The 12,766-nt window shown below is 48.3% G+C and overlaps 1 pseudogene; it reads left to right on the top strand.

Annotated features, from left to right (window-relative positions):
* The first annotated feature begins 498 nt into the window (after positions 1–498).
* On the top strand, positions 499–12,155 carry LOC139262745 (uncharacterized; annotated as a pseudogene).
* The last annotated feature ends 611 nt before the right edge of the window (positions 12,156–12,766 follow it).

Genomic DNA, 12,766 nt, shown 5'->3' with positions numbered 1-12,766 from the left:
AAGCCACCCACTACTGATCGCGGGCCTAACTTCCACAGCTTTAACTGTGGGGAAAAATCATAATTAGCAAAGAGTGCCAACTACCCTGCACTTGGGAAGAAATGCTCTGCATGTGGTAAAATGAACCATTTTGCTCGTGTTTGTCGCTTATCGCAGCATATTCGACATGTGGATAACCCCGATAGTGATGAACCCAGTATGGTTTACACCATTACAGACATTTTGCACATCGGTTTGGGAAAATTCAAGGACTGTGATGTAAACATTGACGGCACGCCCATCTGCCTCCTCATTGACCTTGGAGCCAAAGTCTCCATATTGAGCGAGGCTGCGTACAAAACGCACTTCACGCACTGTCAACTGCAGTCTGCAACTTCCACTCTACATGCATACTCCAACTTCAAAATTGAGGTACTTGGGGTCATATCTGTCCCGATATACTACAAGGACATAACATTGGAGAACATTTCCTTTCATATCACGATGGGATGAAGCCTCATGGGTGTTGATCTTTTTGACAAGTTTGGGTTCAAAGTTTATGATCCAACCGGCACACCTGTGTACATGGTGGACTTTGACAAACAGTATCCCTCAATCTTCACAGGGTTTGGAGTAACATCAAAATCTACCATCGTCCCCACGTTGACCGTTCCGTCAAACTGGTTACACAGCGACTTCACCATCTCCCATTCGTGGTTCGCGACCAAGTATATGTTTCTATGTTTCTATCTGCAAAATTAACATGACTCGAATCTCCGGGAATCATTGAGAGCATCGACTCTTCACCCTGGATCTCGAACTTAGTCATTGCTTGGTGTAAAAATGGGGAGATCCGCCTATGCATCGACTTGAAAGAGGTCAACAAAGCCATCATCCCCGGCAAGAACCCTCTTCCTACAATCAACGAACTGTCTTCAGAATTCCACTGCCCAATAGTTTTCACGAAACACAACATGCACTGCAGTTACCTGCAAATACCCCTAGCGGAGGACAGCAAACTGCTCACGGCATTCACGAAGGTCTGTATCAGTATCGATGCATGCCCTATGGACCATCTTCTGCACCAAGTGCATTTCAGAAGATTGTCACTACTATGCTAGCAGGCATAGAGGGAGCCCTCAATCTGCTTGAAGATATCATCGTCCATGGACAGACAATGGAAGAACATGACCAGCGACTTCACGCAGTTATGGTTAAACTTGCTACACATAACGTTACACTTAATGTCGATAAGTGTACATTTGCTGCTGGAGAAATAAACTTTCTGGGCTACAGAGTCACAGCACAATGCTTGACACTATTGACGCGATCCAGCGAATGCAGGAGGCTACCAACGTCAAAGAACTTTCATCATTCCTCGGCACTTGCAACTTCTATCTGAAGTTCGTCCCGCGCTAGGCGCACATTGCCGAACCACTTCACAAGTTGCCGCGCAAGGATGTCCCTTGGGAATGGCCAGATTCCCAGGCTCAGGCATTCACCACGCTTAAGAAGAAAATCACATCCCCTCCTATCCTCGCGCAATTTGATCCGAACGCCACTACTTACATCACTACGTGTAAAGTCCTTATTCTACAGTATGAAACCACACGAGGCACATTCTGGGGACAAGGTCACTCTGTGACCTGAACTCTTTATTTACAAGACTCCAAAGACGATGACCCTGCATGGGACCTTCCTTTTTATACCTGTGTGATCGGGTAAGGAGTGTCTCCCACAAGTTCACCCCTTGTGGTCAAGGTGTGCATCTAGTTTGAGTGTATACAATAATACAGTTGTGTTACATTGTGATTACATACATGACATCACTTCCCCCCACAAAGTCTTATTTGGAATCATAGGTTTAGTCTTTCAGGTGGACTACGCTCCCTCGTGGAGCGCAGCAGTTGGGGCTCTGGTTGTTGGACACTGACGTGAGTGTCTTGTCACCTGTGGTGATTCCAGCCTGTCCAGGCTGACCGCAGGGACTGTGCATTCTTCTGATTGCTCTTGTTGCTCATTCACTGGCAGTGTTGTGAGCTCCATCTCATGGTCTTCTTCAGGTTCCTCCATGTCGATGCTGAACCTTTATTTTACTTGGTCCAGATGCTTACGGCATATCTGGCCATTGTTGAGTTTTACCACGATGACCCTATTCCCCTCTTTGTCAATTACAGTGCCCTCAAGCCATTTGAGCCCCATGGCGTGATTGAGGATGAATACAGGATCATTTATTTCTATACATCTCCCCCTCGCATTACGGTCATGGTACTCATTTTATGACTTGCGCTTGCCCTCAACTATGTCGGTCAGGATTGGGTGAATGAGGGACAACCGAGTTTTGAGTGTCCGTTTCATTAGTAGCTCTGCGGGCGGGACCCCTGTGAGCGAGTGCGGTCGGGATCTATAGGCCAGCAGGAGACGCGATAGGCGGCATTGTAGGGAGGGTCCTTGAATCCTGAGCATACCTTGCTTAATGATTTGGACTGCACGTTCCACCTGGCCATTGGAGGCCGGCTTGAACGGTGCAGTCCTGACGTGGTTGATGCCATTGCCAGACATAAACTCTCGGAATTCGTAGCTTGTGAAGCATGGGCTATTATCACTAACCAGGATGCCCGACAAGCCATGGGTTGCAAAGATCACACGGAGGCTTTCCACGGTGGTGGATGACATGCATGAATTCAGAATGATGCACTCGATCCATTTCGAGTATGCATCTACCACAATAAGGAACATCTTACCCATGAATGGGCCCGCGTAGCCAACATGAATGCGTGACTATGGCCTGGTGGGCCAGGGCCACGGGCTGAGTGGGGCCTCCCTGGGGGCATTACCCAGCTGGGCGCACGTCGTGCACCTGCGAACACAGTGTTCCAGGTCTGAATCAATTCCAGGCCACCAAACGTGTGACCGGGTAATGGCCTTCATCAGCACAATGCCTGGGTGCTCGCTGTGGAGTTCCCTGATGAATACCTCCCTGTCCTTCTGGGGCATAACTACCCGGCTGCCCCATAGGAGGCAGTCAGCTTGGATGGAGAGCTCATCCATACGTCTGTGAAATGGTCCGACCTCCTCAGCGCATGCTCTGTGTGCGGGTGCCCAATCACCAGTCAGGACACATTTCTTAATCAGGGATAGGAGGGGATCTCTGTTTGTCCAGATTTTGATCTGGCGGGCTGTAATCGGGGAGCCTGCGCTGTCAAAGGCATCGACAGCCATGACCATCTCGGCGATTCGCTCCGCTGCCCCCTCAGTGGTGGCCAGTGGAAGCCTGCTGAGCGTGTCAGCGCAATTTTCAGTGCCGGGCCGGTACTGGATGGAGTAGTCATAAGCAGCCAGCATGAGAGTCCATCGCTGTATGCGAGCTGATGCATTGGCATTGATAGACTTGCTGTCTGACAGCAGGGATGTTAATGGCTTGTGGTCCGTCTCTAATTCAAACTTCCCACCAAAGAGATACTGATGCATTTTTTTTACACCATAGACACATGCAAGCGCTTCCTTCTCGACCATCCCATATCCCCGTTCTGCTTGAGAGAGCGACCTGAATGCATAAGCCACAGGTTGTAGTTGACCCTCAGCATTGCCCTGCAGCAACACGCACCCAACCCCATAGGACGATGCATCACATGTCAGAACCAATTTTTTACAGGGGTCGTACAGGGTCAACAACTTGTTTGAACAAAGTAGGTTTAGCACCCGATCAAAAGCCCGTTCCTGACAGTCCACCCAAAACCAATCGCAACCCTTACGCAGGAGCATGTGTAGCGGCTCCAACAACGTGCTCAAGTTTGCCAGAAAGTTCCCGAAATAGTTCAACAGTCCCAGGAATGAAAGAAACTCCGATGTGTTGCAGGGCCTGGGGGCGCTCGTCGAATCGCCTCTGTTTTGGATTCGGTGGGCCGAATCCCATCTGCAGCAACTCTCCTGCCCAGAAGCTCAACCTCAGGAGCTAAGAACACACATTTAGACTTCTTGAGTCGCAGGCCTACCCGGTCCAGTCGATGTAGCACCAGGTTATGGAGGTGTTCCTCAGTGTCTCGACCCGTGATGAGGATGTCGTCCTGGAATACGATCATTCCAGGAATGGATTAAAGCAGGCTTTCCATGTTTCATTGAAAATCGAATGCCAAACGGGCACCTGTTATAAACGAACAGTCCCTTGTGCGTGGTGATGGTGGTCAGTCGTTTGGATTCGTCGGCCAGTTCCTGGGTCATATAGGCTGAAGTGAGGTCCAACTTGGTGAACAGCTTGCCACCTGCCAGCGTGGCGAAGAGGTCCTCCGCTCTCGGGAGCGGGTATTGATCTTGTAGGGACACCCGATTGATGGTGGCCTTGTAGTCGCCACAGATCCCGACGGAGCCATCCGCTTTTAGGATGGGAACGATGGGGCTCGCTCAGTCGCTGAATTCAACAGGCGAGATGATGCCCTCTCTCAACAGCTGGTCCAATTCGCGCTTGATCTTTTCCTGCATCACATACGGCACCACTCTGGCTTTGTGGTGCACTGGCCTGGCATCCGGGGTGATGTGTATCACTACTTTAATGCCTTTGAAAGTCCGGACGCCAGGTTGGAATTGTGAATCGAATTGTTGTAGGACTTGTGAGCACGAATTTCGCTCCACAGACATTGCATGAACATCCCTCCATTTCCAGTTCATCTCGGCTAACCAGCTCCTCCCCAACAGTGCAGGACCATTGTCCGGGACAATCCAGAGCGGCAGCCGATTCACTAACCCATTGTGTATGACAGCCAACATTGCACTGCCTAGCACTGGAATGATTTCTTTAGTGTAAGTCCGTAATTGTGTCTCAACACGTGCTAATTTGGGTCTACTGGCTTTAAGTGGCCATAGCTTCTCAAATTGCTGAACGCCCATGAGTGACTGGCTGGCCCCAGTGTCCAGCTCCATGTGTACTGGGATACCATTTAATAAAACCCTCATCACCAGTGATGGCGTTCTGGTGTATGAACTGTGAATATTCGCCACATGGACCCGCTGAACCTTGGCGTCCATCGATTTTCCCCAAAGGTCAACCTGCCTCAAAGAATCCTCTTCTGGCCCATCCGCCTCATATATTAGTCTGGTTGCAGACTTTCTGCACATTCGAGCTAAATGGCCACTGAGATTGCAGTTCCTGCAGACAAACAGTTGAAATCTGCAAGATCTAGCTGAGTGTTGCCCCCCACACCTCCAGCATGAGTTAAAGGTTCCATTGTTGGGAACAAAGGGACTATGGCCAGGCATTCCGCGCTGACTGTCCCTTTGACTGCTCTTAAGTACCCTATTAGTGGGTGTCAATGGCCCCATCCCGGGCCGCATTGTCCACTGTGATGGCGGAATGTCTGTTCAGCCTGCAATTGTCTCTATTGAAGTCCTGCTCTGGGGTCTATTGCTTCGGACTGCCCCTGCCTGCCTGCGGGGCCCTGAGTCACATTGATGACGTTGACCCCCTGATCCATCGTCGTGTTAGAGGCAGAATTGCGCGCGTATATTATTTTCGTCTCTTCCTCCCCCTGCCATGAAAGTTTGAGCTATCAACGCCGCCGCTTCCAAAGTCAAATCCTTGATCTCAATTAATTTGCGGAAAATTCCCGCATGACCGATGCCCTCGATAAAGAAGTCCCTTAGTATCTCCCCCCTGCAGGCGTCTGTGAACTTACAGAGGCTGGCCAAACGCCGCAGGTCCGCTACGAAGTCTGGTATGCTCTGTCCTTCATGACGTCGGTGGGTGTAGAATCTATATGTATGCTACTCGATCAATTTGCTAAGTTCTTCAAAGGTTTTGTCCGCCGGCTTTTCGGGTGCTAGTAAGTCCTTCATGAGCGCGTAAGTCTTTGGTCCGCATCTGGTCAAAAGATGAGCCCGTCGCTTGTCGGCCGCTGCATCCCTCAGCCATTCTTTCATAACGAAGCTTTGCTGAAGCCTCTCGACAAAATCGTCCCAGTCCTTGCCAACACAGTACCGTTCCTCCGTGCTACCGGTGGCCATTCTCGTGGGTCGTGAATTCCTGATTCTCATCGTCAATGTAAAGTCCTTACTCTACAGTATGAAACCACACGAGGCACATTCTGGGGGCAAAGTCACTCTGTGACCTTATCTGTTTATTTACAGGACTCCAAAGACGATGACCCTGCGTGGGACCTCCCTTTTTATACCTGTGTGATCAGGTACGGAGTGTCTCCCACAAGTTCACCCCTTGTGGTCAAGGTGTGTATCTAGTTTGAGTGTATACAGTAATACAGTGGTGTTACATTGTGGTTACATACATGACACTACGGATGCATCAGGCACCGCCATTGGTGCTGTGCTCTCGCAATGGATTGACGGCCTAGAACATCCTGTAGCCTTGGCCTCTTGCACGCTCTCGTCTGCAGAATGTAAATACTCGACAGGGGAACATGATGCACTAACTTGCCTCGATGCATGTGAACGCTGGCACATCCACCACTATGGCAGGAAATTTACCCTCCGTACGGATCACCAAGCGCTAACTGCACTACTCGCTACAACTGGATCTGGGCATAGACCACTACAAATCAGCCGATGGTCATATCACCTTCATCAGTATAACTTTGATGTACAGTACATCGCTGGCAGTCACAACCACGTAGCTGACATGCTCAGCTGCTCGACACCTGCTTCGGACTCTGGTGCTGACTTATTCACAGATGACGATAAGTCGATCATCACTCAGTTCATCAGAAAAGTTGTCTCCTGCGATGAACTCAAAACCGAGTCACAGAATAATGCTGTGCTCCAGCATGTGTGCCACTTCCTCCAGACTGAGTGGCCTAAGCAAATTCCGGAAGAGCTGAAAACCTTCCACAGGCTTCGTGATGAATTTTCCATTTGGAATGATGGCTACCTAGCTCGTGGTGATAGAGCAGTAATTTCCAAGTCGCTTCTCTCACTGGCACACGATGGACACCCTGGCATTGTCCGCATGAAGCAGAGATGTTGCAATTCAGTTCGGTGGCCTGGGATTGACACTTGCATTGAGGAGTTTGTCTCACACTGCAGTCTGAGCAAAAAGGCCACAAACATCCAACCAGCGCCAATGAAGCCCATTCCATGGCCACAAATACCATGGCAACAACTTCAGTTGGATATCTTCGGTCCAGTTGAAGCAGCTCCACAGCACCAGCGTTTCCTTGTTGTAGTACAGGACCTGCATTCCAAATGGCCAGAAATCGCTACAACAAGTTCAGTGACCTCATCAACGATCGTCACTATTCTGCAGCGTATCTTCACGAGGTGGGGCCTCCCAGAGGCCATAATCACTGACAATAGACCACAGTTTGTGTCTGACCAGTCCACAGATTTCCTCACTCGTCCTGCTATCGAGCATCACCTTACTGCTCGGTACAATCCTCAAAGCAACGGAGGTGTTGAGCGATTTAACCGCGTGTTGCTACAGTTGTACAGGGCATTGGTGAGGCCACACCTGGAGTATTGTGTACAGTTTTGGTCTCCTAACCTGAGGAAGGACATTCTTGCTATTGAGGGAGTGCAGCGAAGGTTCACCAGACTGATTCCCGGGATGGCGGGACTGACCTATCAAGAAAGACTGGATCAACTGGGCTTGTATTCACTGGAGTTCAGAAGAATGAGAGGGGACCTCATAGAAACATTTAAAATTCTGATGGGGTTAGACAGGATAGATGCAGGAAGAATGTTCCCAATGTTGGGGAAGTCCAGAACCAGAGGTCACAGTCTAAGGATAAGGGGTAAGCTAGTTAGGACCGAGATGCGGAGGAACTTCTTCACCCAGAGAGTGGTGAACCTGTGGAATTCTCTACCACAGAAAGTTGTTGAGGCCAATTCACTAAATATATTCAAAAAGGAGTTAGATGAGGTCCTTACTACTAGGGGGATCAAGGGGTATGGCGAGAAAGCGGGAATGGGGTACTGAAGTTGAATGTTCAGCCATGAACTCATTGAATGGCAGTGCAGGCTAGAAGGGCCGAATGGCCTACTCCTGCACCTATTTTCTATGTTTCTATGTTTTCTATGTCATCAAACAGGGTTTGACAGCCAACATTGCAGCAGGTCAAACATTCAATGAAGCAGTTCAAACCATTCTCTGCACATACCGTTCGACAAAGCACTCGCTAACGGGGAAGACACCCGCTGAGCTCATGATTGGGCGGAATCTTCTCTGGCTACTGGACATTCTCCAACCCCCAGCCAAACCTAGCGCAAAGATAACCACACTCACATCCCAGATTTCGGAACGCCAACGCAAAGCAAAGTCATACACTGACACAAAAAGGACATGCTCAAAAGCCCCAACTGAAGAATGGAGATTGGGTCAGAGTTAAGCATCCAAACCGGAGTCATAAGCTTGCATCTTCACTTTCGCTTCCAAAACAGATTGGGCGAAAGTTCAGCCCTCACACCTACGAGCTCAATGATGGAACTTGATGGAACGCTCGTAGACTGATCCCAACTCACAGTCCAACAGACCAGCAGGATGGAACAGAGGCACTGTTCTGTTTCCCAACTGAAAACCTCAATCAAACACCACAAGCTCCACGCCGGTCTCAGCGTATCAGAACACAGCCTGGCTATCTCAGGGACTTTGTCTGTTCATAGACTGTGTTTTCCAAAGAGGGGAAATATGCTGTGTTCGTACTGTGTTTGTTTGTTGCCCGAACTCTCACAGGATGGGCATTAGGACCCTGCGGGAGCAATTCACAGTTGCTATAATCATTCTGGATCATGCTGGTTTTGGGTCTCCATTTTGGGAGTTGCTATAAAGCATATAGTTAGTTGCATTACTTCTGTTGCAGTTAGTCTGTTTATTTACATACATAACAGTTTTCGGTTCCCGCCACAAGCTCCGTTTCCTAGCCACTGACTCGATCCCACTCCCCAACTTGTGTCTGAGGCTGAACCACACTGTTCACAACCTTGGTGTCATATTTGACACTGAACTTAGCTCTCATCCACATATCCACAGTATTACTAAGATCGCCTATTTTCACCTCCGTAACATCACCCGTCTCCGCCCTTTCCTCAGTTAATCTGCTGCTGAAACCCACATCCAGGCCTTTGTTACCTCTAGACTTGACTAATCCAATGCACTCCTGACTGGCCTCCCACATTCTACCCTACGTAAACTAGAGTTGATCCAAAACTTGGCTGCCCATGTTCCTCGATTGCTTTGAGGATTGTACCGAGCAGTAACGCGATGCTCGATAGCATGATGAGTCCCGCTCACACATTGTGCCCGGTACAATCCTCGCTGACCTACATTGGCTCCTGGTTAAGCAACACCTGGATTTCAAAATTCTCATCCTTGTTTTCAAATCCATCCATGGCTCGCTCTTCCCTGTCTCTGTAATCTCCTCCAGCCCCACCCCGAGATGTCTGCGCTCCTCTAATTCTGGCCTTTTGACCATCCCTGATTATAATCGCTCAATCATTGGTGGCTGTGCTTTCTGTTGCCTAGGCCTCAAGCTCTGGAACTCCGTGCCTAAACCTCTCCACCTCTCAACCTCTCTCTCCTCCTTCAAGACGCTCCTTAAAACCTACCTCTTTGATCCAACTTTTGATTACATGCTCTAATTTCCCCTTATATGACTCGGTGCCAAATTTTTTGTCTCCTAAGACTCCTGTGAAGTGCCTTGTGTAATTTTACTATGTTAAAGGCGCTATATAAATACAAGTTGTTGTTGTTGTTAGGGTAGAGTACCAATTTAAACTGAAGGAGGGGATAGAAGGTGTGTCAGATTGTACTAAGTGAGGGTAGGGTGGAGTACCTGTTCAAACTGAAGGAGGGGAAGGAAGGAGTGCCAGCTTGAACTAGAGGCTGAGGGAAGAGAAGGAAAACGTGGCAAGTTGAACTTGGTGGGAAAAGAATAGCAGATTTAATGTGTAGGGCAATAAGGAGGGAGAAGATCATTTAGATTAAGCAAACTAATTATACAGTGAAAAATGATGGCAAAATAACAGACAATATGTTTGTAACTGGTTCTTGGATATTTAATAGAACATATACAAACCTTACTTTACACTATAGAGATCAGATTCTAATAGTGAATTACCACAACAAATGGATAACCACCTCGAGGAGCTAAAGCATAAGACTTTTCTTATAGTCCAGTTATACTGTAGGTACTTTTATATATTTAGAGTGGTTCATGTGGACAGTAGTTGATAGCACAGCCCAGCTCTGTAATCAGATCTCATACTTAAACACATATATAGCACACTGCTCCAATGAAATGTTTCATGTTATTGAAGTTAATGGGAAGCACAGCAGGAGATTAATCAGGGAATATCATAATGTAGAACCAATACTACTCCTGACACTGTCTGGAAAGAGGCCCATGTGGAGCCAGTATTTAAAAAAGGCAATAAGTTGTAACTGGGAAATCACAGGTCCATCAGTTTGATTTGGGTTATTGGCAAGTTTCTAGAAGGGATCGTTAGAGATACACTGTGCAACCACCTTGACGGAATAGAGGTTATCTGATAATATCAAAATAGCTTCTAAAAAAAGGTCCAGTCTTACGAACCTGCTTGAACCTTTGAGGAAATAACTACGCTCATGGAGGTAGGCAGTCCAGTCAAGATTCTGGGGACAGTTTTTGTCTTTAAAAATGGGGTAATAATAGACAACAAATAAAACAGCTGCTCATCCCATCCAATTATTTTTACTTGCACTCCCATTTTCTGGCAGACATAATTCTTAATGGCCAGAGCTCCTGTCAGAAAAAGCGTGAGCCTCATAAATACCTGCAACTGGCGGTCAAGTGGTATAATTTAGACCACAGCACCATCTTTCACCATAAGATGATGGTTACCATCAATTCCTGTTCCTGCCCACCAAACATGGGTGGTACAAGGCGTGAAGTAGCCATAAGCAAGCGATATTTAAACAGATTCTCAGCTGCTCTCAGGTAAAGCGTTATAGAGTTTTTGAAGACAGTTTTCTTTAGTAACTTGTGTGTTCCTTCACCAACTCACTCACAAGTTGCACAAGGGTTTGCACTTGGGTATATGAAAAAATATACGTTGTTATGTTTCTGCTCTTTAGTAGAATCACATAAATGTTATTAGTTTGTGCCACTTTCCGCTCTTGCCCATTCTTTGTTGCTCAGTGGCAAGTCACCTTTGAAATGGCTTGATGCTGAATGGGAAGACATGAATTGCTGGGCACCAATGGGGGGATGTGCAATTGGTGATTTGAGGGCTGCTTTGTGTCAGTGATGTTGGGGGGGGGGGGGGGGGGCGGTGGCTGGTGACAAGGCAGGAAGAGCGGCCATTGCATGTGTTTCTGACATCGGCCCACTGGTGCAAGCTAAGTGAATTTTGCATGAATAAGGCCATACCTGGCATCCCAGGCAGTAATGTGAGTGGCTGGGGCTGCATTGCCCTCATAACCTTCTTCCTCCTCATCGTCCTCATTTTCCTCTTCCTCCTCCTCAGAATTGTCCGCAGATGATGTGCACTCTGTGCCTTGTTCCCCCTGCATGCCTAAACCTCACTGCTGTGGAATGTTGTGCAGAGCGCAGCACGCCACAACCATTCTGGGGTCCCTGGCTATTGTGTACTGAAGGGCACCTCCAGATCTGCCTTGGCACCTGAAGTGCCTTCAGCATGCCGATCGCTTGTTTGATCACACATTTGGTGGTCATATGGCATTGATTGTACTCATGTTAGGCTTCATTGATTGGATTTTTGATGGGTGTCATCAGGCACGTTTGAAGTTGGTATCCCTTGTCTCCTAGCAGCCACTCCTTAAGTCTTCTTGCAGGTCCAAAGAGCTCAGGGAGCTTGGCTGCCGCAGGACAAAAGCATCATGGCAGCTCCCGAGAATCTTGTGCACACCTGTATAAATATCTTTCTGTGATTGCACACCAGCTGCACATTGATGGAGTGGAAGCTCTTGTGGTTGATCAATACTCCTGTTTGATCTGGGCACACAGATTGCCATGTGTGCAGTCGATGGTGCCCTGCAACTCTGGGAAGCCAGCCAGAGACATAAACCCGAGGGCCCGCTCATTCTGACTGGTGTCATCGTGGGCGAAGTTCATGTAATTGCCGGCCCTGGCAAACAACCCATCAGTTACCTGTCTTATGCATTTGTGGGCGGCCAACTGAGAGATCCTGGATATCTCTCCAGAGAGCCCTGGAAGGATATGGAGGAAAAAACTTAAGGGCCATGGTCACTTTGATAGCCACTGGTAACGCATGGCCACCAGATCCAGCAGAGAGCAGGTCTTCTTCTAGGAGGCTGCAGATATCTGCCACCACCTGACGTGGCAATCTGAGCCATCTGATATACTGCTGTTCTGACATGTCAAGGAAACTCAGTCTCTGCTTGTAGTGCCTCCTGTGATTTGCAACCTTCTGCTGCTTCCCTATCTAAAGTCAAGCTGCAGGTCTCTCAACAGCAGGATGCTGGTGCTGATGCTGTTGCTGGTGCTGGCTATTTTGCTCCTTGCCCAAGGTCCAATCTAAGGCAGTCATTGCACCACCCATCCTGAACTGAATCAGTAAATCTCTGAAGTGTAGAAAGTAAACTCCTAGCACAAGCACTGTGAACAAACCCTTTCCCACCAGTCGGTAAGAAAGCAGCTGTGAGTACTAAGGGGTTGAAATTGGTTATGGCCGTTTTTTGAGGCGGTGTCACTGCCTGAGTGTTGATTTTAGCGCCAGGCATTAAGTGCAGCCTCAAAATGCCAAATTCAGCTTTAAGCCCAAAGATGAGAGAGCAGCACGAAAAGTGGCATTGCACACTCATCCTCGGCCACTAACGGGGCAGGAG

The sequence above is a fragment of the Pristiophorus japonicus genome, chromosome 4 (genome assembly GCF_044704955.1).
Source record: "Pristiophorus japonicus isolate sPriJap1 chromosome 4, sPriJap1.hap1, whole genome shotgun sequence".
Taxonomy (NCBI): domain Eukaryota; kingdom Metazoa; phylum Chordata; class Chondrichthyes; family Pristiophoridae; genus Pristiophorus; species Pristiophorus japonicus.
The sequence above is the reverse complement of the archived record's forward strand: the minus strand, read 5'-3'. Positions and strand labels throughout refer to the sequence as shown.